The 26,801-nt window shown below is 35.9% G+C and overlaps 1 protein-coding gene and 1 non-coding gene across 2 annotated transcripts in view; both read left to right on the top strand.

Annotated features, from left to right (window-relative positions):
- The window catches only part of FGF12 (fibroblast growth factor 12), a 591,075-nt gene that overhangs the window by 171,197 nt on the left and 393,077 nt on the right, over window positions 1-26,801 (top strand). The window lies entirely within an intron of this gene.
- On the top strand, window positions 19,948-20,051 carry LOC117084718. Its single transcript, XR_004437619.1, has one exon. It is a non-coding gene; the product is annotated as a small nucleolar RNA U13 (small nucleolar RNA).

Here is a 26,801-nt window from a genome sequence, read left to right as displayed (position 1 = left end):
GAAGGACTCATGATTGCCATTTGTTAGCTGTTTTCTGTCTATCCTGTAGCCTTTTGGTCCTCCTTTCTTCTCTTGTTGTCTTCCTTTGTGTTTTGTTGATTTTTTTTTTTAATTGCAACATTCTTTGATTTCTTTCTCATTTTCTTTGTTGTATCTTTTATAGATATCTTTTTTTGTGGTTACCATGGGGCTTAAATTAGGCATTTTCTAGTTGTAACAATCTCTTTTAAGCTGGTAATTTCAATTGTACATAAAAACTGCCCTTTGCTTCTCCTCCCCATGGTATCAGTGACATCAGCTGTAATGTCTTCCCATGCATACACTATGCTATACATGTCACTAAGTACATCTTATAATTTTTTTATTTTTTGAGACAGAGTTTTGCTCTTCTTACCATGCTGGAGTGCAATGGCTTGATCTCAGCTCACTGCAACCTCCTCCTCCCAGGTTCAAGCGATTCTCCCATCTCAACCTCCTGAGTAGCTGGGATTACAGATGCCTACCACCATGCCTGGCTAATATTTGTGTGTGTGTGTGTGTGTGTGTGTGTGTGTTAGTAGAGGTGGGGTTTCAACTTGTTGGCCAGGCTGGCCTTGAACTCCTGACCTGAGGTGATCTGCCCACCTCAGCCTCCCAAATTTTGGGATTACTGGTGTGAGCCACTGAGCCCAATCTTTTTATATTGTGTATTAACATGTTTTTATAGTTATGTTTTATCTTTCAACTTCTACACCAGAATTAAACGTGATTCATGCACTACTTTTATAGTATCATACTATTCTGTGTTTTTCTATCTATTTACCTTTGCCAGCTAGCTTCAAACTTTCATATGACTTGGGGTTGCTATTTAGCATCATTTCATTTCGACTTGAAATACTCCGTTTAGTTTTTCTAGTAAGTCAGGTTTAGTGGTGATGAACTTCCTCTGTGTTTATTTATCCAAGAAGGTCTTTATTTCTCCTTCATATTTGAAGGAAAATTTTGCTGGATGCAGTATTCTAGATTGCTATTTTTTTTTTCATTCAGCACTTTGAATATATCATCCATGTGTATGCTAGACTGCAAGGATTTTCTCCTGACAAATTTTCTGATAGTCTTCTTGAGCCTCTCTTGTATGTGACAAGTCACTTTCTCTCTTGCTGCTTTCAAAACTCTCTCATTGTCTTTGATTTTTGACAATTTGATTACAATGTGCCTTGTTGTAGATTTATTGTGTTTTATACTAGTTGAAGTATTTTGGTATTCTTGAATATGGATATTCATTTCCTTGCACAGATTTGGGAAGTTTGGGGCCATTACTTCTTCAAATAATCTTTCCTTTCCTTCCTCTTTCTCCTCATCTTCTGAGACCCTCATATTGCATATATTGAACAGCTTGATCTTGTGCCATGAGTTTCTTAGTTTTTTTTATTCTTTTCCATTCTTTTTTTTCTCCTACTGAATAATTTCAATGACCTGCCTTCGAGTTTACCAATTCTTCATTCTGCTAGATCAAATATACAGTTGAACCCCTCTAATATATTTTTCAATTAGTTTTAGTATTCTTTCATTCCAAACTCTCTGGGTATTTACAAATATTTTATTTTTGTTGATATTTTCTTTTTATTCATGAATCCTTTTTTTCTGAGCTCACTGAGCATCTTTATAGTGGCCATTTTAAAATCTATTTCAGGTAGTCTATATACCTTTGTTTCTTTGGGGTCAGTTTCTGAAGATTCATTTTGTTTCTTTTCTTGAGCCATGTTTCCCTGTGTATTAAGTGCCTTATAGCTTTGTGTTGCGATCTCTTCATTTGAAAAAAAAAAGCCACATCTATCAGTTTTTGTGGACTGGCTTTGTACAGGAAAGGATATTTACCAATCAGCCCAGCTAGAGATTCTAGAGAACTTCTCGAACTTTTCCTATGGATGCGTCTTCTCTGGACTTGTGCATATAAATTCATTAGAGAGATTTGCCAATTTCTTTTTTTAAGAGTTCATCATCTCTTGCTCCCTCTAATGTCTGTGTTATTCGGAACTGCCACAAGGTGCCTAGCTCTCTTTTGTTCTCAGTGGCTCCCAGGCTTCTACCAAATGTCGGGACACATTAGTGCACTGAGTTTGAAGACACAGAAACAATTCCCCCTAGAAAGCTCCCTGAAAAGCCAGACCACTAGAGGCATACTCCACTCTTCTCTTCTGGCATGACCCCACAAGGGAGAGATCACCAAATGGCATAGGCCTCTATCTGTTGTATGTTATCAGTAGCAGCAGCAAGTTGCCCGGCTCTATTTTGTCCTCTGTGCCTTGCAAGTGCATAGAGTATTCCAGGTCCCTCTCGTCCATCCTCCAAGACAGGCAAGACAGAATCTAATCCTGTGGGCAGTCCCTTGAAAGGTCAGAATGTTGGACACACATTTTAACTCTTTCCCTCCCCAAGGATAAGCCAGGAGTTGAGGCTTCTTTTCCCCCCTACTCATTCTGTACTGAGCCAGAGGGGAAGGGGATAGAATTTTGGTGAGTGAGTGTTTGTTAGTCTAAACCATTACTTTTGTTTCCACTAGTCCCCAACCTGGCACTTTTTCTTTTCCGTGCTTAGATTCAGGCAGGAGATAAACCAGTTCCTTGGGCAGCCCCTGAAAAGTCTGAGTTTTGGATGTGTTTTAGTCTTTTCATTTCCTCCCCAGAGAGAAGCCAGGAACTGGGAGGTTTCTCCAGATTGCACAACTCTGAGCCAGGGGGAGGGACTGTGGTGTATGAGTGACACAAGTTTTCGTACTGGTTTCAATGCAGTTCGCTTCATATTTTCCTGAGGTTCAGGAACCTCCTAACTGGTTTATGGATTTCTAAGAAGGGACATTTGTCATTGAATTGCTGTTAAATGGTGTCCTGTGAGGGGAAACACGTTCTGGGCTTCTTATTTTGCCATCTTGCTCTTCTATTGGCTTTTTAAGCTGCACTGATTTATTTTTAGCAGTTGTATGAGGATTAAAGTATGTATTCTTAATTTATTATTACTCACTTAGAGCTACCATTGTAGTATTTCATATAAAATGTAAGAACTTTATAGTAGTATAATTGTATTTATACTCTTTCCGTCTTTGTGATATTGCTGTTATATATTTTTCTTCTACATATGTTATAAGCCCTACAATATAATTTCTTTTTTTTACTTTGACCGGTAAGCTGCATTTTAATGACATTTGTAAAAGAAAAAAATAGTTTTTTTTAATATAGACTCATATATTCAGCACTTCTAATTTTCTTCTTTCCTTCTTGCTTATCTGTGCTTCAATCTGGTACCCTACTTCCGTTTGAAGAACCTTCAATAACAAATTATTATAGTGTATTTTTACTGGTAACAAATTTTCTTTGTATGCATTTATTAAAAATGTTTATTTTATCCTCATTTTTGAAGTATTTCCACTGACTGTAGAATACTGGCTTGACTTTAAAAACCTTTCAGTACTTTACAGCTGTTGTTTCAAGATCTTCTGGTGTGTATTTGTTTTTTATTTTTTTTGAGACAGAGTCTCACCCTGTCACCTAGGCTGGGGTGCAGTGGCGTGATCTCGGCTCACTGCAACTTCTGCTATCTAGGCTCAAGCAATTTTCATGCCTCAGCCTCTGGAGTAGCTGGGATTACAGATGCACACCACCACATCTGCTTAATTTTTGTATTCTCAGTAGAGAGGGGATTTCACCATGTTGGTCAGGCTGGTCTGGAACTCCCAGCCTCAGTTGACCTGCCAGCCTCGGTCTCCCAAAGTGCTGGGATTATAGGCATGAGCCACCATGACCAGCTGGACTGTATTTACTTTTCTGATGAGGAGTCCATCATCTTTCATCTTGTTTCCCTTCATGTGAGGGTTTTTTTTTTTTTTTGGTAGATTTTAAGATTTTCTTTTTACCATTATCTTTCAGCACTTTGATTATAATATACTCAGTCAAGGTTTTCTATTTACATGGGTTAGGGTTTACCAAATGTCTTGAATCTGGAGGGTAATTTTTAAAACAAATTTTGAATTTTGATTTTTTTTTTTTTTTGCCTTTTTATCCCTCTCTACCTTTTCTTCTCTCCTACTTTTTCTCTTCCTCCTCCTTTTCTTCTTCCTCTGGATTTTCACAAATAGTTGAATTTTCTGAGGTACCAGGGCTCTGCTTGTTCTTCTCAATCATTTTCTTTTCCTTGTCTTCAGATTGGTTAATTTATATTCACATGTTTTCAAATTCATTGACCCTTTATTGTAGTGTCTAATCTGCTGTTCAGCCTATCTAGTGAATTTATTCAGGAAAAGTATTTTTTGTTCTAGAATTCTCATTTAGTCCTATGTTATAGTTTTCCTTTCTCTCCTGAGATTTCCCAACTTGGCATTGTGAGTATATTATTTCTACATTTTTCTTTAAGTTTATATATATCTCTTTACATATATATCTCTATATAAATAATAACATATTCACCTATGTATCTATATCTACTTATCCAGTTTTAAGGTCTTTATCTCCTTATTCCAACATCTCTATCATGCTGGGATTTGTTTATATCAACTTCTTTTACTTTTGACTATGGGTCACATTTTTCCTACATCTTTGCATGTCTAGTAATATTTGACTGTATGCTTGACATCATGGATGGTATGTCGTGGGATGGTACATATTGAGTATGTTTTTTCTCTTTGAAGAGTGTTTAGTTTTATTCTGGCAAGTGGTTAATTCCTGGTGGCTTCTTTTGATTTTGTTAGAATGGATTTATACTTTACTTCAATTTTATCCTTAGTTCTATGGCATGGCCATTGCTTTAGGTCATGGTCTTTCCTCCTAGGCATGCTCATTCTAGCATCTTGACTGAATGCTTGAGTTGCTCAGTGAAGCTTTCTCACTCTGGCTGGGTTAGGACTGTAACATCTAGGAGCACTGGTTAGTGTCTCCATTCAGATGAGCACTGAAGGATCTGTCACTGCTGTAGTTGTTCTCTTAAGAGTGTCACAGAATACTTACCTGAACAAAAGTAGCCCATCGTTTGGCCAAGGACCTGAGGGCAACCCCTGTGAAGACTTCTTGCTTCCCCTACTCTGTGAAGCTTTCTCTCCTCAGTACTCGGCCACACAAATTCTAACTACCTTACCAGCCCCAAACACTGATCTGTGCCTTCTCCTCTCAGTAAAATTGACATTCTCTACTTGGCCTCTGCCTCCCTTGCTGCCCCTGGAAAGTGACCCCAGGTAGAAAGCTGGAGTTAATATGGGGTTAACTTACATTTTCCTTTTCTCTAAAATATGACAGTCCTGTGCCATTTGTTATCAAGTGCTTGAAAATAATGTGTTAATAGTTTTCCACCCAGTTTTATAATTGTTTATGGCAGAAAGGTAAGTCCAATACTAGTTGGACTTTGTCATGGCTAGAAGCAGAAGTGTTGTTTTTATTTAATATTGTATACACAATCTATTCCTAGGGCTCCTGACCTAAGTGACTCTTTAAACCTGACAGTTACATGCATTCCAGGGAGAGGAAGCTAAAATAAATGGGAGATAATTTTGCTTTTTGTAAAGAGAGAGAAAAAAGGTTTTCATATCTTTAAATATTTGAGTATTTTAATGTATTTTTAAAATTTCATTTTAAGTCTTTTACAAAACCTTCATTGAATTATATTTTTTATTAAATTAACTCTAAACTCTTTGTTTATAGATATATATATCAGAAATATTCCCATGTACCTCCAATCTACCTTTTTCTGCTGACCTCCTACTTTATCTCACCTGATGCTCTAGTTCTGTTATACTATTTGTTCTTTTAAAACTATACCCTACCTACGTAATTTTCTCTTTGTCCGAAACAGACCTCTTCCATTCTTTAAGGCTTAGCAAACTTGACATACTATATTCTTTGTTACTTATTTCTGCATTGCTCATGGTTCTTCAGAGAACCATGGTTCATGAACTCATGGTTCTTCAATAGGTATTGTATATCATAGTATTATATCTGTGTAATATATAATGTAACATATGTAATATATAATGTTATATTTGTAATATATGTAATTGTACTATATAATATGCATACACACATATAATCTACTATGTATGTATGCACATATATAGGAAGGAAAGGAATATATTATATATGTATGCACATACATATATACATGTATGTGTGTATAAATATTATCTATGCACATGCATATATACACACATATATATCTGTACATATATGTATATGTGTATGGTCTCTCACACACCTCACATCCTGTGGCTCACTCAAGTGCACACATAAAATTAACCATCCCGATTTCCTTTTTTCTATATATGTAATTATACATATATACACACATACACACACACACTCACACATATACACATATATAAGTGTGAGTGTATAGATATATGTGTGTATATGTAATATATATATATAGAGAGAGAGAGAGAGAGAGAGAGACAGAGGGAGGAAATTTTTTATAAGAGATTGCCTCACATGTTTGTGGAGGCTGATAAGTTCCAAGGTCTGCAGTCTGCAAGTCAGAGACCTAAGAAAGCTGTTGTGTAGCTTCCATCCAAGTCTGAAGGCCTGAATACCAGGAATGCTGGTGGTGTAAGTTCCATTTAGAAAGCTGGCAAGCTCAAGACCCAAGAAGAGCTGATATTTCAGTTTGAGTCTGAAGGCTGTAAAAGACCAACGTCCCAGCTCATAGCAGTCAGACAGAAGGAGTTCCCTCTTGCTCAGCCTTTTTGTCTATTCAGGTCTTCAATTGATGGATAAGGCCCACCCACACTAGGAAGAGCAATCTGTTGTACTCCATCTACTGATTCAAATGTGAGTCTCAGCTAGAAACACCCTGTAATCATACCCAGAATAATGATTGGCCAAATGTCTTGGCATTCTGTGGCTTACTCAAGTAGACACATAAAATTAACACCCCAATTTCTTTTTTCCTATTTTCAAACGTGATTTTATCCTCCTTTTCATTTGTTCCCATATCTGACACTTTATACACTTTACTGTGAATAACCATTATTCTGTCATCAATAATAAATGTCTATTTTTCATTTTGAGCCCCTTTTCTATTTAGCACAATTTCTTTTTTTTTTTTTTTTTTTTTTTTGAGACGGAGTCTCGCTCTGTCGCCCAAACTGGAGTGCAGTGGCCAGATCTCTGCTCACTGCAAGCTCCGCCCTTCAGGTTCACGCCATTCTCCTGCCTCAGCCTCCCAAGTAGCTGGGACTACAGGCGCCTGCCACCTCACCCAGCTAGGTTTTTTTTGGTAATTTTTAGTAGAGACGGGGTTTCACCAGGTTAGCCAGGATGGTCTCGATCTCCTGACCTTGTGATCCACCCGTCTCGGCCTCCCAAAGTGCTGGGATTACAGGCTTGAGCCACCGCGCCCGGCCTATTTAGCACAATTTCAGGAGCTTGGACATTATTGCTTCTTCTTTACTTCCACACACAATCAATTACTAAGTTACGTTAATTATTAGAATCTGTTCTTTTATTTTTATCACAACTGCATTTGCCATCATTTAGGCCTTTACAATTTGTTTTCAGGTCATCTTGGTTTTCTCTATCTCCATACTAGTACCAGAGTAATCCTCCTGAATCACATATTTGATTACAGCATACTAGGAGTTAAAATTTTTCAATACCTTTGATAGGATTTTTAGAAATCCAGATTTCTTAGCCTGAGCAACTGTTAGTGTAATTAGCTTGCCTGGTATGGTTTAGGAAGCATAAACTATCACATCTACTTTAATGCCTATTAAGAAATGTAGCAGTGATTTATAGTAGAGAAGTGATGTAGAGATCTATGAAAGACTTTTTTGATGGAAGCAACACAAATGAAGTATTTTTTCAGGTTATAAGAGACAAGGTTATAGTGTAATGAATTATTGCCACAGGAACACACTGTAGATTAGTTATTGAATCAGCTTTCTTTTCCATTTTTTAGGTTAATGTGGCCAGGTTTTTTTTTAATGCTGTGTGTTGTTATTGGTGAGATGAATAAAAATATCAGTAAGTGTGTTAGAAGGGATGTAACACTACAACTGGGTAAATACATGATTGTCTTTCAATCTGTCTGCTCTGGAACACAATGGTGACATTATTAGAGAATAACTATCATCAGAATTAATAATAATGTTCAGAATCTGGCTAATACATACCTTGATGAATTAGTTAACCCCATCTTAGGCACGGTAGATGAGCCATTGTAGTGTCACTGAAAATACAGGTGATAGCCACACAGTTGATAAGAATAAATCTAGCAAAATCCTCTGGAAAGGGATTTAGAAGTGAAAAGGCTTGAAGTCTGCTCCAAGTTGAGTAATTATGTTGTTAGTGTTTCTGAGTGATTCATTTCCCTATGCCTCAGTTTTTTCCATTTGTACAATGAAAGCATTGGACTGTGTAATATCTGAAATTTATATCAATTCTAATATTGAATTTGAAATTTAAGAAATATTTCCTATTCATGTTTTATATTTTTAAACATGTGTATCAATGCTTTGGGAATGAGGGCCTTTTAAGTTGCTTAACGTTATGTTGTCACCAATCCAACTGGTAACAGTTCTAAAGTCTCTCTATGCCTTAGACACCAAAAATCCTTCTTCTCTCCCTCAGCATACCCCGACACTTAAAAAACAGGAAATGTGTATCTTTGGATGTTATTCAAATTTACTCACATAGAAGTAGTTACTCACTTAGAAGAAATGTACTCACTTTGAAGTATGTTAAGAAAGACATTTTCAAATCCTGTAGTAGTTGGAAAGATTTTAAAATCTTGGTTTCATTTGTTGACTTCATTTCTGGTTCTAGTCATCTACATTCTGAATGTACAGAGGCCTCCAGTAAATTTTCTAGCTAATACTTGGGAAGCGTTTTTAAGGGAATAGAGTATTATCCCCAGCACATGTTGAAGAAAGTGATAATAGAAGCTATAGAAAAAATAGTGACAGAAGCTTTAGGGAAGAAAATGATAATTTTTTATTTCAGTGACTGAAGGCAACCCTGGCCAGTGCTGTGATGAGAAATAATACTAGTTTCATTGGTTAAGTTCTAGCCTTATATACCTAGAGCAGGTATTTTTAAGAACAGGTTGGAGAATGCTTCCTATTGGTTTTGGATTCAGTTGTGAATTCAGCAAGCTGTTTAGAATCCAGTATCATTTATATGTGGCCAATTTTACTGCAACATAAGCTATAATTTGTATAAATATTGAGATTTGTCCACAACAATATACCACTGTAAAGATAATAACCTGTTATAAAGTATAATAATCATTTATTAGAGACAACCTTCCTGAAATAACTTGGCATCATTGAAGTGATGAAAGAGAGACATTGGCAGAGTGTATTGCAGAAGCAGAGACTCTATAAAGAAAACGGTGAACATGAGTAAGTTGAGAACTACGTATAGTTTGATTATGGATTACTCTACTGTGATCAGACTCAAAAAGACTAATTCATAGAGATTACTCATAAAAAATTTAATTAATAAGTCAGATGCTGATGGATACATTTGCACTGGGAGAGAGACATCACCTGCTCTACTACCAGTAGAAATGGTCACTCTGTTTTCTATAAAGGATTCCATACATGGCTTATAAAAAGCCAAAGAGTCATCACAAGGTTTCTTTTGATATGTGAAATTAGTACAGATAGAGTTGGGTAGGTCTAAGGAATATTTGTGGAGGCTCAACTAGAATCTGGTTTGTCTTGCCCCACTCTTGTTTTTTTGAGACAGGGTCTCACTCTGTTGCCCAGGCTGGAGTGCAGTGGTACAATCTCAGCTCACTGCAGCCTCAACCTCCTGGGCTCAAGTGATCCTCCCACCTCAGCCTCTGAAGTAGCTAGGACTACAGGTGTGTGCCACCATGGCAGGCTAATTTTTGTATTTTTAGTAGAGATGGGGTTTTGCTGTGTTGCACAGGCTTGTCTCAAACTGTTGGGCTCAAGGGGTCTTCCCACTTCAGCCTCCCAAAGTGTTGGGAATTATAGGCATAAGCCACCCCACCCAGCCCACCCTACTATTTTGTAAATAGTCATGGTTATTAGGGTATTGAGTGGCCACTCTTTTATTCACTCATTTGTCAACAAAAGTCTATTGAGTAGAGACTATGTGACAGAAATAGTTCTGGTCTCTAGAAATACATTGGTGAATCAGATAAAGTACCTGCCCTCCTAAAGCTTACATTCTATCAGGAAGGAGATAAGCATTGAACCAGGGAACTACAATTAAACCCTTATTCTCCAGTTGTGGTTTTGGTGTATTCTTTATCTGTCAAAATATCCTTGTTTTGTTTTTGAAAAGTATCAATTTCTCATGACAAACATGTTACAAATTCTAAAATTTGCTGTCCATTTTAAATTTCTCCTTAATTTATGAATATGTATATATATGTGTGTGTGTGTGTGTGTGTGTGTGTATATATATAATTGATTTTTCCATAGATGATCCTGAAAAGCTAGGATCACTGTGGTTTACACCTAAAGTATTAGTGATGATAGGTTTAATTTGTTTAGTTCCTATTGTAAGCCCAGCAGTGAGGTAGTCACTTTATGTATAACATCTCATAGACTCCTTACAATACTCTATAATGAGGCATTCTTATCTAAATTTAGAGGAAACAACTGAGACTCAGAGAGGTCATGTAAATTGTCTAAGATGACACAGCTAATAAATGACAGAACCAGCATTTGAATCAAAGTTGTCCAGGCTCAAAAGTTATGTTCTTTTCCACTATACCACTCTGTCCGTCATTTACTAGGTCTTTCCTAAGGCAATAATCACAGCTAGCTAATTACATTCCATTCAGAGATAGAGAAGTTATGACTTCTTACTTAGTTTATTTGGGTGGAATCCATTCAGAGCACAGAGATCCTTATGCCTTTAATCAATCAGATTGGACCACTTTTCTTTTCAAAAGCTCTGAGATCTAATTTGTCTTAGAGAGTGTAGCCAAATGGTTCAACGTCCTTTGCCCAAAGCTTGAATGTCCTCTAAAAGTGAAAAGAAGCTCACTATGAGTAGAGACGGGTAATTCCAACTGTGCATGGATTTGAGGAAGATAATATTTTTTAATATTGAGTTGAGAATTGTCTCCTTAAAGTACCAACATCTACCACGTTGAAGAATTACAATATTTTACCCATAAAAGAACCCTCTGGATATTATGTGGACAATTTTGTTTTCTTCTGGAAGCTACTTTTTCTAGCACCTAGAGTTTCATTCCGTTTACCATGTGTCACTCTCCTCGGGATAGGGGCCAGTTGAAACTAGCTATAGCTATGGGACAGAATTCACAGTTTTGCTAGAAGGTAAACATTTCACAAAAGCTCTGCACATACTTGTGAAGGATTTTCTGTGGGAGAGAAAGATCAGTGGTTGTGGAGGAAAGCTTTTTCAGAGGTCGTTGAAACGTCACTATTCACAGTTGAAGACTGCTATTTATGATGCTCACTGTCCTTTGTGATAAAATTTATCATGTGGATGCACATGGTAAATGTCTCCTGGAATTCAGTGCCAGGGAAAATATGTTGGTAATGATAAATTGGTACAATTGTCCTGATAATTAGAGCTCATACACAAGTAGTTGTGGGGGCCAGAGCGCAAGTGTTCGGTTGGTACCTGCATGAGGGAATATCCTGTAGTATTTGATTCCCCAGGCAGTTGCAGTTGGCACAGAAATCCCCTATCATGCTATGCTAGAGAGTGCTGCTTCTCATAGGTGTTTCCGGTCATTGTGGGGCTCGCTTCCCTTGGACATGGCTCAGTTGATCGTGCATGAGTCTTTGTACCAGCTTACTGATTATTCAAGTTCTCCTTAAGCTATCTCACCTCACTTCTCCACCTCCTCTTCCAGGAAGAGGAAAAGTCAAAGTCCAGACAAAGTATTTGTGGCGATTGCCCTGAAATAGATGTCTGCTCTTAGACAGACCTACTGACTTACAAACTGAATGGAAATACCAAGGTCTCCTATACTCACGACTGTACCCTGATTGTGTGCCCAAGATTATACAACTTGTGTGGGATAGACTTGGGGTAAAAGTCTAAAAATTCTAGATCCAGAATCAGCTCTCTTAAAACCTACAGTATAGTGCTTCACTATTAATACTTTAAAATAATAAAATAAGTGTGAACTCCAGACCCTACTTCTGTTAAGAAAAAAATTGTAAAATTTTAAGTGTTGTAGAGAGAAATCTATATGTTTTGATATTTGTTAAATAGCTCTTTTGGATACCTTTAATACTGAGATAAAATAAATTTGTAGTAAAATTCTCAGAAGGATGAGATAATTTACATGAATCCACTGTCCAGATATCGAAACTTACTCCTTCTAAAAATTAAAATATAGAGAGGAAGGCAGAGCAAGATGGCCAAATTGAAGCCTTCACTGATTGCCTTCCCAGCAAGAATAACAAATTGAACAACTATCCACATAAAAAAAAGCACCTTCATTAGAACTAAAAATCAGATGAGGAATCACAGTACCCAGTTTTAATTTCCTATTGCTGAAAGAGGCACTGAAGAGGGTGGAAAAGAGAGCCTTGAATTGCCAACAGTGCCTGTCCCCATCCCCGCAGCAGCAGTTGTGTGGCATGGAGAAAAAAAATCTGTGTGCTTAGAAGAAGGAGACCACAGCGATTGTGGGACTTTGCATTGGAACTCAGTGTTGTCCTGTCACAGCAAACAGCAACACCAGGCAGAACTCAGCCAAAGCTAATGGAGGGAGCAATTAGACCAGCCCTAGCAAAGGGGAATTGCTCAGAACCAGTGAATCTGGGGGGCATGTGACCTAGTGAGACATCAGCTTGAACAACAAAGGGAGTGCTTGCACTATCCATTCCCCAACCCCAGGCAGGGTAGCTTGCAGCTCTGGGAGATACTTCTTCCCTCCACTTTAAGAGAGGATACGGAAGAGTAAAGAGGAATTTACTTGCAACTTGGAACCAGTTTAGCCACAGTAAGAGCATACATTTTAGCTTCAATATATCTGGCAGCAGACTTCTCAGTGAAAACCTGACAGATCAGGAGAAAGTGGCATGACATACTTAACGTGCTGAAGGAGAAAAACTTGTAACCTAAAATAGTAGATTCAGTGAAATTCTCCTTCAAACATGAAGGATAAATAAAGATTTTTCCCAGACAAATAAAACTAAGGGGTTTTATTAACATCAGACATGTCCTCCAAGAAATGTAAGAGAGTTCTTCAGTCTGAAAGAAAAGTTTGTAAACGAGCAAAAAGAAATCATCTGAAGGTACAAAACTCACTGGTAATAGTGTACAGAAAAACACACTACATTTTAACACCATAATTGTGATGTGTAAACTACTCACATCTTAAGTAGAAAGACCAAAGATGAACCAATAAAAAATAAACTACAACAATGTTTCAAGATACAGATAGTGTAATAAGATATAAATAGAAATAACAAAAAGTTAAAAAGTGGGGGGACACAATTAAAATTAAACTTTTAATTAGTTTTCTCTGTGCAATAAGTGTTAATTTGTCATTAATTTAAAATAATGGGTTATAAGATATTATTTGCATGTTTTATGGTAACTTCGATCAGAAAATACACAACAAACACAATAAAAATCAAGAACTTAAAACCTTAAAACATATTGTCAGAGAAAATCACCTTTGCTAAAAGGAAGACAGGAAAAAAGGAAAGAAAGAAGAGAAGACCACAAACAACCAGAAAACAAGTAACAAAATGGCAGGGGTAAGTCCTTACTTATCAATAACAACATGGAATTTAAATGGACTAAACTCTTCAATCAAAACACACACAGTAGCTGAATGGATTAAAAAAACAAGACCCAATGTTGAGTTGCACCTTTCCTATAAAGACACACATAAACTGAAAATAAAGGGATGGAAAAATATATTGCATGCAAGTAGAAACCAAAAAGAGCAGCAATAGCTATACTTACATCAGACAAAGTCGATTTCAAGACAAAAACGATACAAAGAATCAAAGAAGGTCATTACATAATGATAAAGAAATCAATTCAGCAAAATGATATAACAACTATAAATATATGCGTACCCAATACTGGAGCACCCAGATATATAAAGAAAATATTATTAGAGCTAAAGAGAAAGATAGACTCCAACTCAATAACAGATGGAGTCTTAAAAACCCCACTTTCAGCATTGACACATCATCCTGACAGAAAATTAGGAAGGAAACATCTGGCTTAATCTGCACAATACACCAAATGAACCTAATGTATATTTACAGAACATTTTATCCAATGACTGCAGAATACATATTCTCCTCAGTACATGGATCATTCTCAAGGATATACCATATGTCAGGCCACAAAACAAGTCTTAAAACATTCAAAAAATTGGAAGTTATATCTTGTATCTTCTGTGACCAAAATGGAATAAAACTAGAAATCATTAACAAAGGAAATTTGAAAACTATATAATCATAAGGAAATTAGACGGTATGTTCCTTAATGACCAATGGGTCAAAGAAGAAATGAAAAAGGAAATTGAAAAAAAATCTTGAAACAAATGATAATGGAGACACAACATACTGAAACCAATGAGATACAGCTAAAGCAGTACTAAGAGAAAAGCTTATAGCTATAATCACCTACATCAAAAATTAGAAAACTTCAAATAAACTACCTAATTGTGCTTCTTAAAGAATTAGAAAAGCAAGAATAAAACAAACCCTAAATTAGTAGAGAAAAATAATAAAGTTCATAGTAGAAATAAGTGAATGTGAAATAAGAAAACAATACAAAAAGCAATGAAACAAAATAGTGGTTTTTAGAAAAGATAAACAAAATTGAGAAAACTTTGGCCAGACTAAGAAAGAAAAGAGAGAAGGCCCCCCTAAAACAAAATCAGAGGTGAAAATGAAGACTTTACAACTGATACTGCAGAAATCCAAAGGATCATCAGAGGCTACCAAGAGCAACTCTATGCCAACAAATTGGAAATTCTAGAAGAAATGCATACATTCCTAGACACATACAACCCACCAAGATTGAACCATGAAAAAATCCAGAACGGGAACAGACAAATGACAAGTGACCAGATCAAAGCAGTAATAAAAAGTCACCCAGCAAAGAAAAGCCTGGAACCTGATGGCTTCAATGGTGAATTTTACCAAACATTTAAAGAAGAACTAATATCAACCCTACTAAACTATTCAAAAAAATAGGGCAGAAGGGAATACTTCCAAACTTATGAGGCCAGTATTACCGTGATACCAAAACCAGACAAAGACACCTCAAAAAGAAGAGAAAACTATAGGCCAATATCCCTGTTGAACATTGATGCAAAAATCCTCAACAAAATACTAGCAAACTGAATTGGATTCAACAACTCATTAAATAGATCATTCATCATGACCAACTGGAATTTATTCCAGAAACACAAGGATGGTTCAGCATACACAAATCAATCAATGCGATGCATTATATCAACAGACCAAAATACAAAAAAAAATGATCATTTCAATTGATGCTGAAAAATTATTTGATAAAATTCAACAAATAGACCAATGGAACAGAATGAAGAACTCAGAAGTAAATCCATGTCTACAGTTAACTCATTTTTAACAAAGATGCCAAGGACATACATTGGGGAAAGGACAATCTCTTCAATAAATTGTGCTAAGAAAACTGGATATCCGTATGCAGCAGAATGAAACTAGACTCCCTATCTCTAGCTAATCATATACAAAAATCAAATACAAATGGATTAAAGGCCTGGTGCGGTGGCTCACGCCTGTAATCCCAGCACTTTGGGAGGCTGAGGCAGGCAGATCACCTGAGGTCAGGAGTTTGAGACCAGCCTGGCGAACATGGTGAAACCCCATCTCTACTAAAAATACAAAAAATTAGCCGGGCATGGTGGCACACACCTTTAATCTCAGCTACTCAGGAGGCTGAGGCAGGGGAATCACTTGAACCTGGGAGGCGGAGGTTGCAGTCAGCCAAGATCGCACCATTGCACTCCAGCCTGGCGAACAAGAGTGAAACTCTGTCTCAAAAAAAAAAAAAAAAAAAAAAAAAAAAAAAAAAAAGGTGTGTTGGGGGGATTAAAGGCTTAAATCTAAGACCTTACATTATGAAACTAATAAAATAAAACTTTGGGAAAACACTCCGGGACATTATTCTTGGCAAAGATTTCTTGAGTAATACCCTACAAACACAGGCAACCAGAGCAAAAGCGGACAAATGGGATCACATCAAGTTAAAAACCTTCTGCAAAGTGAAGGATACAATCAACAAAGTGAAGAGATAACCCACAGAATGGGGGAAATATGTGCAAACTATCCATCTGACAAGGAATCAATAACCAGAATATATAAGAAGCTCAGACAACTCTATAGGGAAAAAATCTATTAATCTCACTAAAAAATACATGAAGATCTGAATAGACATTTCTCAAAAGAAGACACCGAAAGTGGTATATAAAAATGTGCTCAACATCACTGATTATCAGACAAATGCAAATAAAAGCTAACAATATGTCACCTCACCTCAGTTAAAATGGTTTTTATCCAAAATACAGGAAATCACGAACACTGGCCAGCATGTGGAGCAAAGGGAACCCTTGTACACTCTTGGTGGGAATGTAAATTAGTACAACCACTATGGAAAATTGTTTGGAGGTTCTTCAAAAAACTAAAAATAGGGCTACCATATGATCCCACAATCCCATTACTAGGTATATACCCAAAAGAAAAGAAATCAGTATATCAAAGAGATTTCTACACTCTCATGTTATGGTAACACTATTCCCAATAGCCAAGATTTTGAAGCAACTGAAATGTCCACCAGCAGACAAATGGATAAAGAGAATGTAGTACATATAAACTATTCACCCATAGAAAAGGAATGAGATTCTGTCATTTGCGACAACATGAATAGGACTGGAGGTCATTATGTTAAGTAAAATAAGCCAGGCACAGAAAGATAAACTTCATATGTTCTCACTGATTTGTGAGAGCTAAAAGTTAAAACAGTTGAACTCATGGGGATAGACAGTAGAATGATGCTTCCCAGAGGCCGGGAAGGGTAGTGGCAGGGAGTGAGGATAGTTTATGGGTACAAAAATGGAGTTGGAAAGAATGAATAAGATCTAGTATTCGAGTGGCAGGGAGTGAGGATAGTTTATGTGTACAAAAATGGAGTTGGAAAGAATGAATAAGATCTAGTATTCGATAGCAGAACGGGGAGACTAAAGTTAACAATATTTTATTATATATTTAAAGTTAACTAAAAGTATAATTGGATTACTTGTAACAAAAAGAAAGGATAAATGCCTGAGGTGATGAATACCCCGTTTACCCTGATGTGATTATTATGCATTATATGCCTGTATCAAAATATCTTATGTACCCCATAAATACACCCAGTATGTACCCACAAAAACTAAAAGTTAAAAAAATCAAAATACCAAAAGCAAAAATCTTATTTTTTATATATTTTTTTCAAATGTCTTAGAAAATCCTCAACAAATTTTACAGTTTTTGTTGATGTCTCGGGATCATTATTATTAATTTTAATAATTGTATCGCCCTGTAAAGTACACTTTTGGAGACTTGCTAACAACTTGTTAGGCTGTCCGGTATTATTTGTCTTCACACATGATAGCACCATGTATTGTGACTTTGGAGGGCATGATATTTGTTGGTTTGTTGTTTGCTTACTTTTTTGCCATAAAATAGTTATTTCTCACCATATGTTTTTAAATCTATTTCAACTTTTGCTTCTTGTTAAGAGGTTAACAGTCCTTTTCTGCTAAAAGCCAGATAGTAAATATTTTAGGCTTTATGGACCATATAGCCTTTGTCACAATCACTCGACTCTGAGGTTGTAGCCTGAAACAGTCTTACACAACACAGAAACAAATGGTTATGGTTGTGTTCCAATGGAACTCTATTTTCAAAAACAGGCAGTTTGCTGGATTTGGTGTGTGGGCTGTAGTTCTAGACTGTTGAGTGTGGTGAAATAGCCGTGTAGAGTAGTATGTAAAAAGGTAAATAGAATTTTTAAAAATGTAAATACATATTGTATCAGGACATAATGAAACCCTACAAGCTATGTAAACTTTATTGCTGCAATTTTATGACAGCATTTGTGGGTGGTTAGATGTCTTTGTTTTGTCCCTTCTTTGCATCTTCTTTCAGGTTGGTATCTCTGTGGCAGATATTTGGGGTTGTTGAATAAATGAGCTCTAGAACACTTGCTTCATATGAATACGTGCGTATGTAGTTTTTGTATCTCAGATATAGCTAAATTCATTATACCAATTAAGACCTAGCTAAGACTGGTTTGAGCTCCATTCTATGAATTTTAGAACTCAGTATTGCCCACCCCAACCACCGCTAAGTTGTATGCAAATTTTCAGGGTGAGTTTATATCTTCGTGATCTCCTCTAGCTCTTAATTCTGCTTCTGTCAAATTATCCCATTTTAGAGACTGTACAGCGATCCTCGTTCTCTGAAAAAGTCTTTTGGCCATTTCTATACCTCAGACTCCAGCCTCTTACCATGGTTTTCGGTTTTCCTTAGTCCCTTCCAGAGGGGTCACAGGAGCTCCAACTTCTTCTCACATTGTTCTGTAGATGAATTCCATTTCCTCCAGTCTTACTCCCAAATTTCTCTGACTCCTCTGTGCATTTTTTGATCTACCAAGATGCTTTGCTGAAGAAAGAAGACCTGTTCTCCCTTAATTGAACTGTCTTCCTAAGAAGGGAGTTTTAATTTTGAGTAGAATTTTTTCCCTATGGATATATGGACGAAAGACTATATATATGGGTGAATGAATGACTAAAAAGATGTTATATGGTACTATATATTAGGATAGCTACTTCATATGGAGGCTAGTACCAAATATGAAAAACCTATTTTTGGCTTATTATAGTTGATTTTGTGATATAGCTATTATTCAGCATTGTTCTTCAAATCCCCTGCCATAGCCAAAACACACCTTATATACTATTTCTGCTTTTACCTATAAGGTGCATTTTATTCATTTCTTGTTTCATTTTATAGCATATCCTAATAATGATTTTATTACAAAAGGAGTCAGGAGTATCACTTCATATGATAGTCTACTAATTGTAGAAATAAAATATAAGATCATAAATTGTGTAAGGTAAAAGACTTAAAATCAAAGTATCCACTGAAACTTACAATAGTAAGGTGGTATTTCTATTTGGAGGAATGTCCCCAGATCTCCAATATTAGAAAAATAGTTATCTTATTAATATTAAATAGTTCTAAAATAGGTAATTTTAAATGATTTTATTCAAAATTAGTATTATTTAGTCATATATGAATTATCAGCCACTCTTAATTGTCTACAAAGAGCACTGCAAAGAACTTCAAATAAAAAGATACATTTTTAATAGACTAAAGAACATGGTGGCTCATGCCTGTGATCCCAGCACTTTGGCAGGCCAAGGCAGAGAGATCTGTTGAGGTCAGGGGTTCAGTACCAGTCTGGCCAACATCACGAAACCCCATCTTTTCCAAAAATACAAAAATTAGTCAGGTATGGTGGCATGTACCTGTAGTCCCAGCTACTTGGGAGGCTGAGACATGAGAATCGCTTGAACCCAGGAGGCAGAGGTTGCAGTGAGGTAAGATCACACCACTGTACTCCATCCTGGGCAACAGAGTAAGACTCCATCTAAAAAAATAAAAATAAAAATAAAGAACTTACAATCTGGTTTTGCTTCTGGAAGCGATAGAAATATGATTAAATGATTAGAAAAAATCAGAAGTGTAATATATGAGTAAGTTAATTTTTTAAAAACGCACATTTCCTGAGCACTGCAGTAACCTAAACCCAGCTTCTTTGAAGTTTACTCAGTGTGTTGAACTGTAACAGAAAGCTAGCAACTATACTGCTTATACTTTTTTCTTAGAATCACTAGAAAATATTTGACCAGAAAGAATAGATTCTGAGTAAAATTAGTTTTTTAAAAAAACCAAACCTGATCCTTTTGTAGTTCATAAGCATGATGATTGAGTGTTCACGTGCATGAGTGAGATATGCCATCCTTGAACCTTGTCAAGACATCGGCACATTACCCATCTAATATGAAAAAAAATATCATCTTATAAAAATTCACATTTATAAAATAGGAATAGATAGGACACTGAATGCTTTGGGTTTGTTTTGTCAACATTTATGTTTTCAAGCAGTCGTGCTTCATCCAATTTTTATATTCTTTTGAGGAAATATACATTGCCAGGAATCACAGTATGTAATGCAAATCAGACACAGAACTATTCCCTACGGACTTTCTAGCCTGTGAAGAAAGATATGCATGCAGACAACAGAGGAAATTGGGGTGCTTCTGACTTCAGGCTTTATGGAAGAGTTGACGTTTGGACTGGCCCATGATAAACTTTAATAAACTAGAAGAGATACAAAGGACATTTTTGGCTAAGGAAAGAAGATGAACAAAGGCTCAAAAGTTCCAAAGTCTATGTCCAAGTAAAGCAAGTGCAGGCTTACACTTTACTGTCTTTGATTTCTAAATTCAAGAAGCTCTGAAAACCATTGTGTGTGTTGTTGTTTTTCCTTAAGGTACAGACTGACCTGAATTGACAGGAGGCCATTTATAGTCTTTATTTATCCCACTTATGAGAATATTTATAGATTTTACTGAAGAAATATCAATGTATTTCATTATAGGTGCAGCCCCAACATACATAGCTTTTGCTAATATTTTATACATTAACTGTATTACTTAAAAAAAAATACCACCTTGTTCCCCCCCAAAACTTGAATTACAAAACACACTCGGCCCCAGCTGTTTCTGGTAAGGGATTGTAGACTTGAAGTAATTATGGGAAAAATGATATTGTATAAACTGTGTCCAGAAAGCTAGCTGAAGATTGTGCCAGTTCTTGAACACACCAAGTTACAGATTTTGGTAATTTGACTTTAGGCTACAAGGAACCATTATATACTTTTGAAGAAGAAGTGAAATATTCAACCATTTTTAATCAAAATTGGTTTGAGTCCCTGAGCACACGCTATTTTAAATTTTTTCTCCATGCAGTTACAAAAACTCTGAGTAAGATGGTGTCAGATGAAATGCCTTTTGAAAATAGATATTTACATCCATCATTTGTTTACTTGTGATGGTGTGTAGGAGGAACAAGTTTAGAGAAAATAATTTCAGATAATGTCTGCAGCTTGCTAAGTGTCATGCCACATAAATATGGTCAGCGTTTGATGTCCCCAAATGACTGTGCATTAAAAATACTAGAATTGTTTCATAGAAGAAAAAATAAACAAGCAAAAACCATAAGAAATAGTAATTTATTTCATATTTGGTCATTTTCCTTGCTAAAAATACCTGAAGGCAAATTCCAGAAAATTTGTTTCTGATTTGGTTAAGAAAATTAATTGAGAAATTAAAAATGTTATTGTCATTGTTGTGTATACAGTGTATGTGTGTCACTCATAGTTAGTCTTTAAACTCTGCCTTTAAAAACAAGCATCAGAAGTTTGGTACAAAATCAATGTTCACAAATAGTAGAACTGCTATACACCAACAACGACCAAGTTGAGAATCAAATCAAGAACTCAATTGCTTTTAAAACAGCTACAAAAAATAAAATTAAAAAATACTTAGTAATATACTTAAAGAAGTGAAAGATCTCTACAAGGAAACTACAAAACAATGCTGAAAGAAATCATAGACAACACAAAGAAATGGAAAGACAACTCATGCTCATAAATGGGAAGAATCAATATAGTGAAAATGACCATGCTGCTCAAAGCAATCTACAGATTCAGTTCAATCCCCATCGAAATGTCATCAGCATTCTTCACAGAAATAGAAAAAAAATCCTAAAATTCATATGGAACCAAAAAAGAGCCCACACAGTCAAAGCAATATTAAGCAAAAAGAACAAATCTGGAGGCATCACCTTACCCAACTTCAAATTATACTACAAGACTATAGTTACCAAAGTGGCATGGTACTAGTGTAAAAATAGGCAGGTAGACCAATGGAACAGAATAGAGAACCCAGAAATAAAGCCAAATACTTAAAGCTAATTGATCTTCAACAAAGCATACAAAAACATAAATTGGGGAAAGGACACCCTATTAAATAAATGTTGCTGGGAAAACTAGCAAGCTACATGTAGAAGAATGAAACTGGATCCTCATCTTTCCCCTTACACAAAATTAACTCAAGATGGATCAAAGACTTAAATCTATGACCTGAAACCATAAAGATTATAGAAGATAACATTGGAAAAACTCTTCTAGACATTGGTTTAGACAAATAATTTATGACTAAGACCTCAAAAGCAAATGCAACATAAACAAAAATAAATAAATGTAATATAATTAAACTAAAAATCTTCTGCACAGCAATAGAAATAGTCATCAAAGTAAATGTATTTCCCACACAGTGGGAGAAGAAAATATTCACAAACTATGCACCCCACAAAGGACTAATATCTAGAATCTGCAAGGAACTCAAACAAATTAGCAAGAAAGAAACAAATAATCCCATCCAAAAGTGGGCAAAGGACATGAATAGACAATTCTCAAAATTAGACACAAACAACAAACAAGAAAAAGTGCTCAACATCACTAATTATCAGGGAAATGTCAAGTAAATCCACAGTGAGATACTACTTTACTCCTACAAGAATGACCATAATTAAAAGTCAAAAAAAGAATAGATGTTGGAATGGATGTGGTAAAAAGGGAACACTTTTACACATTTACTCAGCTGGTGTGAATGTAAATTGGTACAACCTATGGAAAACAGTTTGGATATTTCTTTAAGAACGAAAAGTAGAACTACTATACAATCCAGCAATCCCACTGCTGGATATCTACCCAAAGGAAAAGAAGCCATTATATGAAAAAGACACATGCACACACGTTTGTAGCAGCACAATTCGCAATTGCAAAGATGTGGAACCAACCTGAGTGCCCATCATCCAATGAGTGGAGAAAGAACATATAGTATATAAACATCATGAAATAGTACCCAGCCATACAGAGAAATGAAATAATGTCTTTTGCTGCAACTTGGATGGAGCGGGAGGCCATTATTCTAAATGAAGTAGCTCAGGAATGAAAAGTTAAATATTGTGTGTTTTCATGTATAAGTGGGAGCTAAGCTATGAGGATGCAAAGGCGTAAGTATATATATATATATATAAAATGAACTTTGGGGATTTGGGGGAAAGGTTGGGAGCAGGATGTAGGATATAAGACTACATATTGGGTACAATGTACATTGCTTGAGTGACAGGTGCATTAAAATCTCGGAAATCACCACTAAAGAACGCATCCATGTAACCAAAACCACCTGTTCCCCCAAAACTATTGAAATATAAATAGAAGTGCATTCACCAAAAAAGGTTGGGAATTAGAAAACTGACTCTAGGAATGTATCCATCTCCATTTTTCTTTCTTAGACTATCTGCATAGTCAGTTAGTTTTGGCTTTCTGTAAGCTTGTAGTAAGTATTTCTGAGACCCCAAGATTAAAAGCACACTTTTTTCAATTCTTGAAATGTCATTCAAAAATTCAAACAAAAACAAAAACAAAAAAACAAATGGAAAGACAGCCCATGCTCATAAATGGAATCAACATAGTGAAAATGACCATACTGTCCAAAGCAATGTACAGATTCAGTGCAATCCCCATCAAAATGTCATCAGTGTTCTTCACAGAGCTAGAAAAAAAATCCTAAAATTCATATGGAACCAAAAAAGAGCCCACACACCAAAGAAATACTAAGCAAAAAGAACAAATCTGGAGGCATCACCTTACCCAACTTCAAATTACACTACAAGACTTTGTTACCAAAACAACATGGTACTGGTATAAAAATAGGCATGTAGACCAATGGAACAGAATAGTGAACCCAGAAATAGGCCAAATACTGACAACTAATTGATCTTCAAGAAAGCATACAAAAACATAAATTGAGGAAAGGACACCCTATTCAGTAAATGTTGAAATGTACCAATACATGGGCTGGAAGCACATGTAGGCTCATATAATAAAACTTGGAATTGGTATATTTTTCAAGAAGAGTATTTGGTATCTGCCTTAGCAAAATTGCTCAACCTACTTCCTAGAAGTGGAATTCCAATCCTTGAAAGTCTTTGCAAAGAAAATCAGAAAGTTCCATCTAATTCCCAGCTTATGGTTTTCCAGAAAAATTCTGCATTTGACTTCAGAAGAACAGAGAATAATAATAATTTTTGTAAACATTATGCAGCTCTCACTAGAGCCCAAGGATGAAGGACATGTATTAGGTCATAGAAGTATTTTTTGATGCTGTAATCTCAACAATCATATTCTGACTATTTGATGTTCTTAGTGATTTTTATCACTTTAGAAGTGATTTTTATTTTTTAAAAATCACATAAAGATAAGATGCTTATTTTTTAAAACAATATTTATTTGATTTAAAAAGTATTCAATAATACTTTTAGAAAATATGAGGATATAGAAATGCAGTAATAAGAATCGATATTGATATCTATTGAGTTTTTTTTGAGGTCCTGTTGTCATTGTACCTTACATTTTACATACATTATCTCAGTTAAGCTTTACCCTGTTATATAATATGATTCACATTTTATATAAATAGAAACTGATGACTAGAGAGGTTAAGTGAGTGGCACAAAGCTATATGGCAGTAAGTGGTAGAGCAGAAGTCAAGCCCAGGAAATTCAATTCCAGAATGCATGCTCTGAGCAGCTCTTCTCCCAGCTTCCCCACAATTGACAGCCACCACCAAAATGGTCACTGAGAAATAACTACAGTTATATTTTTTGTGTATATGCTTTCAATATTTTCCCCATATATATACAAATATATATATATATTTCAATATATAAATGAAATAATAAGACAGACTTTTCTCACCTTCAATATTGGCTTTTTGCTCATCAAACTTATGAAAACTAAAAGAATGGCAAAGGAATGATTTTAGTATAGGCTAATCCAGAATGTAGGTCTAATGCTGAGTGTCTAGGTAAGACCATGGACTAAAAACAACAAACAAACAAAAAGCACTATCCAAGCAAGCTGCCATCAGACTAACACCTCCTGAGCAAAAGCTACTTATATTCCTCAGCTCGAGGTGTCAGTGACAGCATCAAGCATGTGGTGGAAAATTAAAGGAGGGGGTTGATTTTCCAAATTTTATCTTCACATACCTTCCTTTCAAAATATAACAACCCAAAATGTTGTTAATAACTTTAAGTTTTAAATTTCACCTTTAAGAAAAGTATTTTCATTTGCTTTAAAATAATTATAAATTTTTAAAATAGGGATGACCAATGGATGTTTCATAAAAGGTTCTGACCAGAAAAAAAGAAAAAAGAAAAAATGTCCAAACCTCTTTTTCAGAATGTACTAGTCCTTTTAAAGATCTTCTGTAAATGGGGAGTCTGCTAAGTGCTAACCTCTATGTTAAGCATTTCCTTTCCTTTCTTTCTTTTTTCCTTTTGCCACAACAAACCTCAAGGCAGATTATTAACCTTGTTTTGCAAATGGGAAAAATGAGATTAATTTTAAGAAATGTGTCCATGAACACACAGCTGGGACTTGAACTCAGCAATGTGTAGCTCTTATAATGTCATCTAAGAGTCTGACAAACAAACTGATCATAATATCTACAACGTGGATGGATGGACAACTGAAATGAAAACAGGAAAGAAAAAAAAATCACCACTCTAATAACGTGTGTAGCTGTAAACTATCTTGCTGTCTAATATTTTTCTGATAGTTTTAAAACATTAAACTGCAGGGCTGGGTGTGGTGTCTCACTCCTGTAATCCCAGTACTTTGAGGTGGGTGGATCACCTGAGGTCAGTTCGAGACCAGCCTGGCCAACATGGTGAAAAGCAGTCTCTACTAAAAATAAAAAAATTAGGTGGGCATGGTGGCACATACCTGTAATCCCAGCTACGCCGGAAGCTAAGGCAAGAGAATTGCTCAAACCCGGGAGGTGGAGGTTGCAGTGAGCTGAGATCACTCTTTTGCACTCCAGCCTGGGTGACAGAGCAAGACTCTATCTAAAAAGAAAAAAAAAAGGCCAGGCACAGTGGCTTACGCCTGTAATCCCAGCACTTTGGGAGGCTGAGGCGGGTGGATCATGAGGTCAGGAGATGGAGACCATCCTGGCTAACACAGTGAAACCCTGTCTCTACTAAAATACAAAAAAATTAGCTGGGCATGGTGGCGGGTGCCTGTAGTCCCAGCTACTTGGGAGGCTGAGGCAGAAGAATGGTGTGAATGCGGGAGGCAGAGCTTGCAGTGAGTGGAGATCGTGCCACTGCACTCCAGCCTGGGCGACAGAGCAAGACTTCATCTAAAAAATATATATATATATATATGTATATTAAAATACAATTCAGATACCACAAAATTTACCCTTTTAATGTGTACAGTTCAGTGGTTCTTAGTATATGTACAAGGCTATGCAAACATCACCACTCTCTAATTCCAGAACACGTTCATCACCCTGGAAAAAAACCCCATCCCCATTAGTATTCACTTCTTATAGAATTTTGATGAAGCAAAATCCTTCAAAAGCTTTCTACTAAAAATCCAATTTTCTTAGATTTTTCCTTCAAACAAAGACAATTCTTAAATATTTTATAGCTACAGAAGAGAAATTATTAAAATAATCTCAAATAACAAATGAGCGATATTGCTGTTGTTGAATAAATCTTCAAGGATGAAAGGATGAAAAGGATTATTACTGGTAGAGTTTCCCAAAAGTCATAAATGTCAATAAACTTCTCTGCCATATCATTACCACAATTTATTAAGCATCTACGA

Source organism: Trachypithecus francoisi, unplaced genomic scaffold, assembly GCF_009764315.1.
Source record: "Trachypithecus francoisi isolate TF-2019V2 unplaced genomic scaffold, Tfra_2.0 Lachesis_group0, whole genome shotgun sequence".
Taxonomy (NCBI): Eukaryota; Metazoa; Chordata; class Mammalia; order Primates; family Cercopithecidae; genus Trachypithecus; species Trachypithecus francoisi.
Note: the sequence above shows the minus strand (reverse complement) of the source record. Positions and strands in the feature narration are given on the sequence as shown.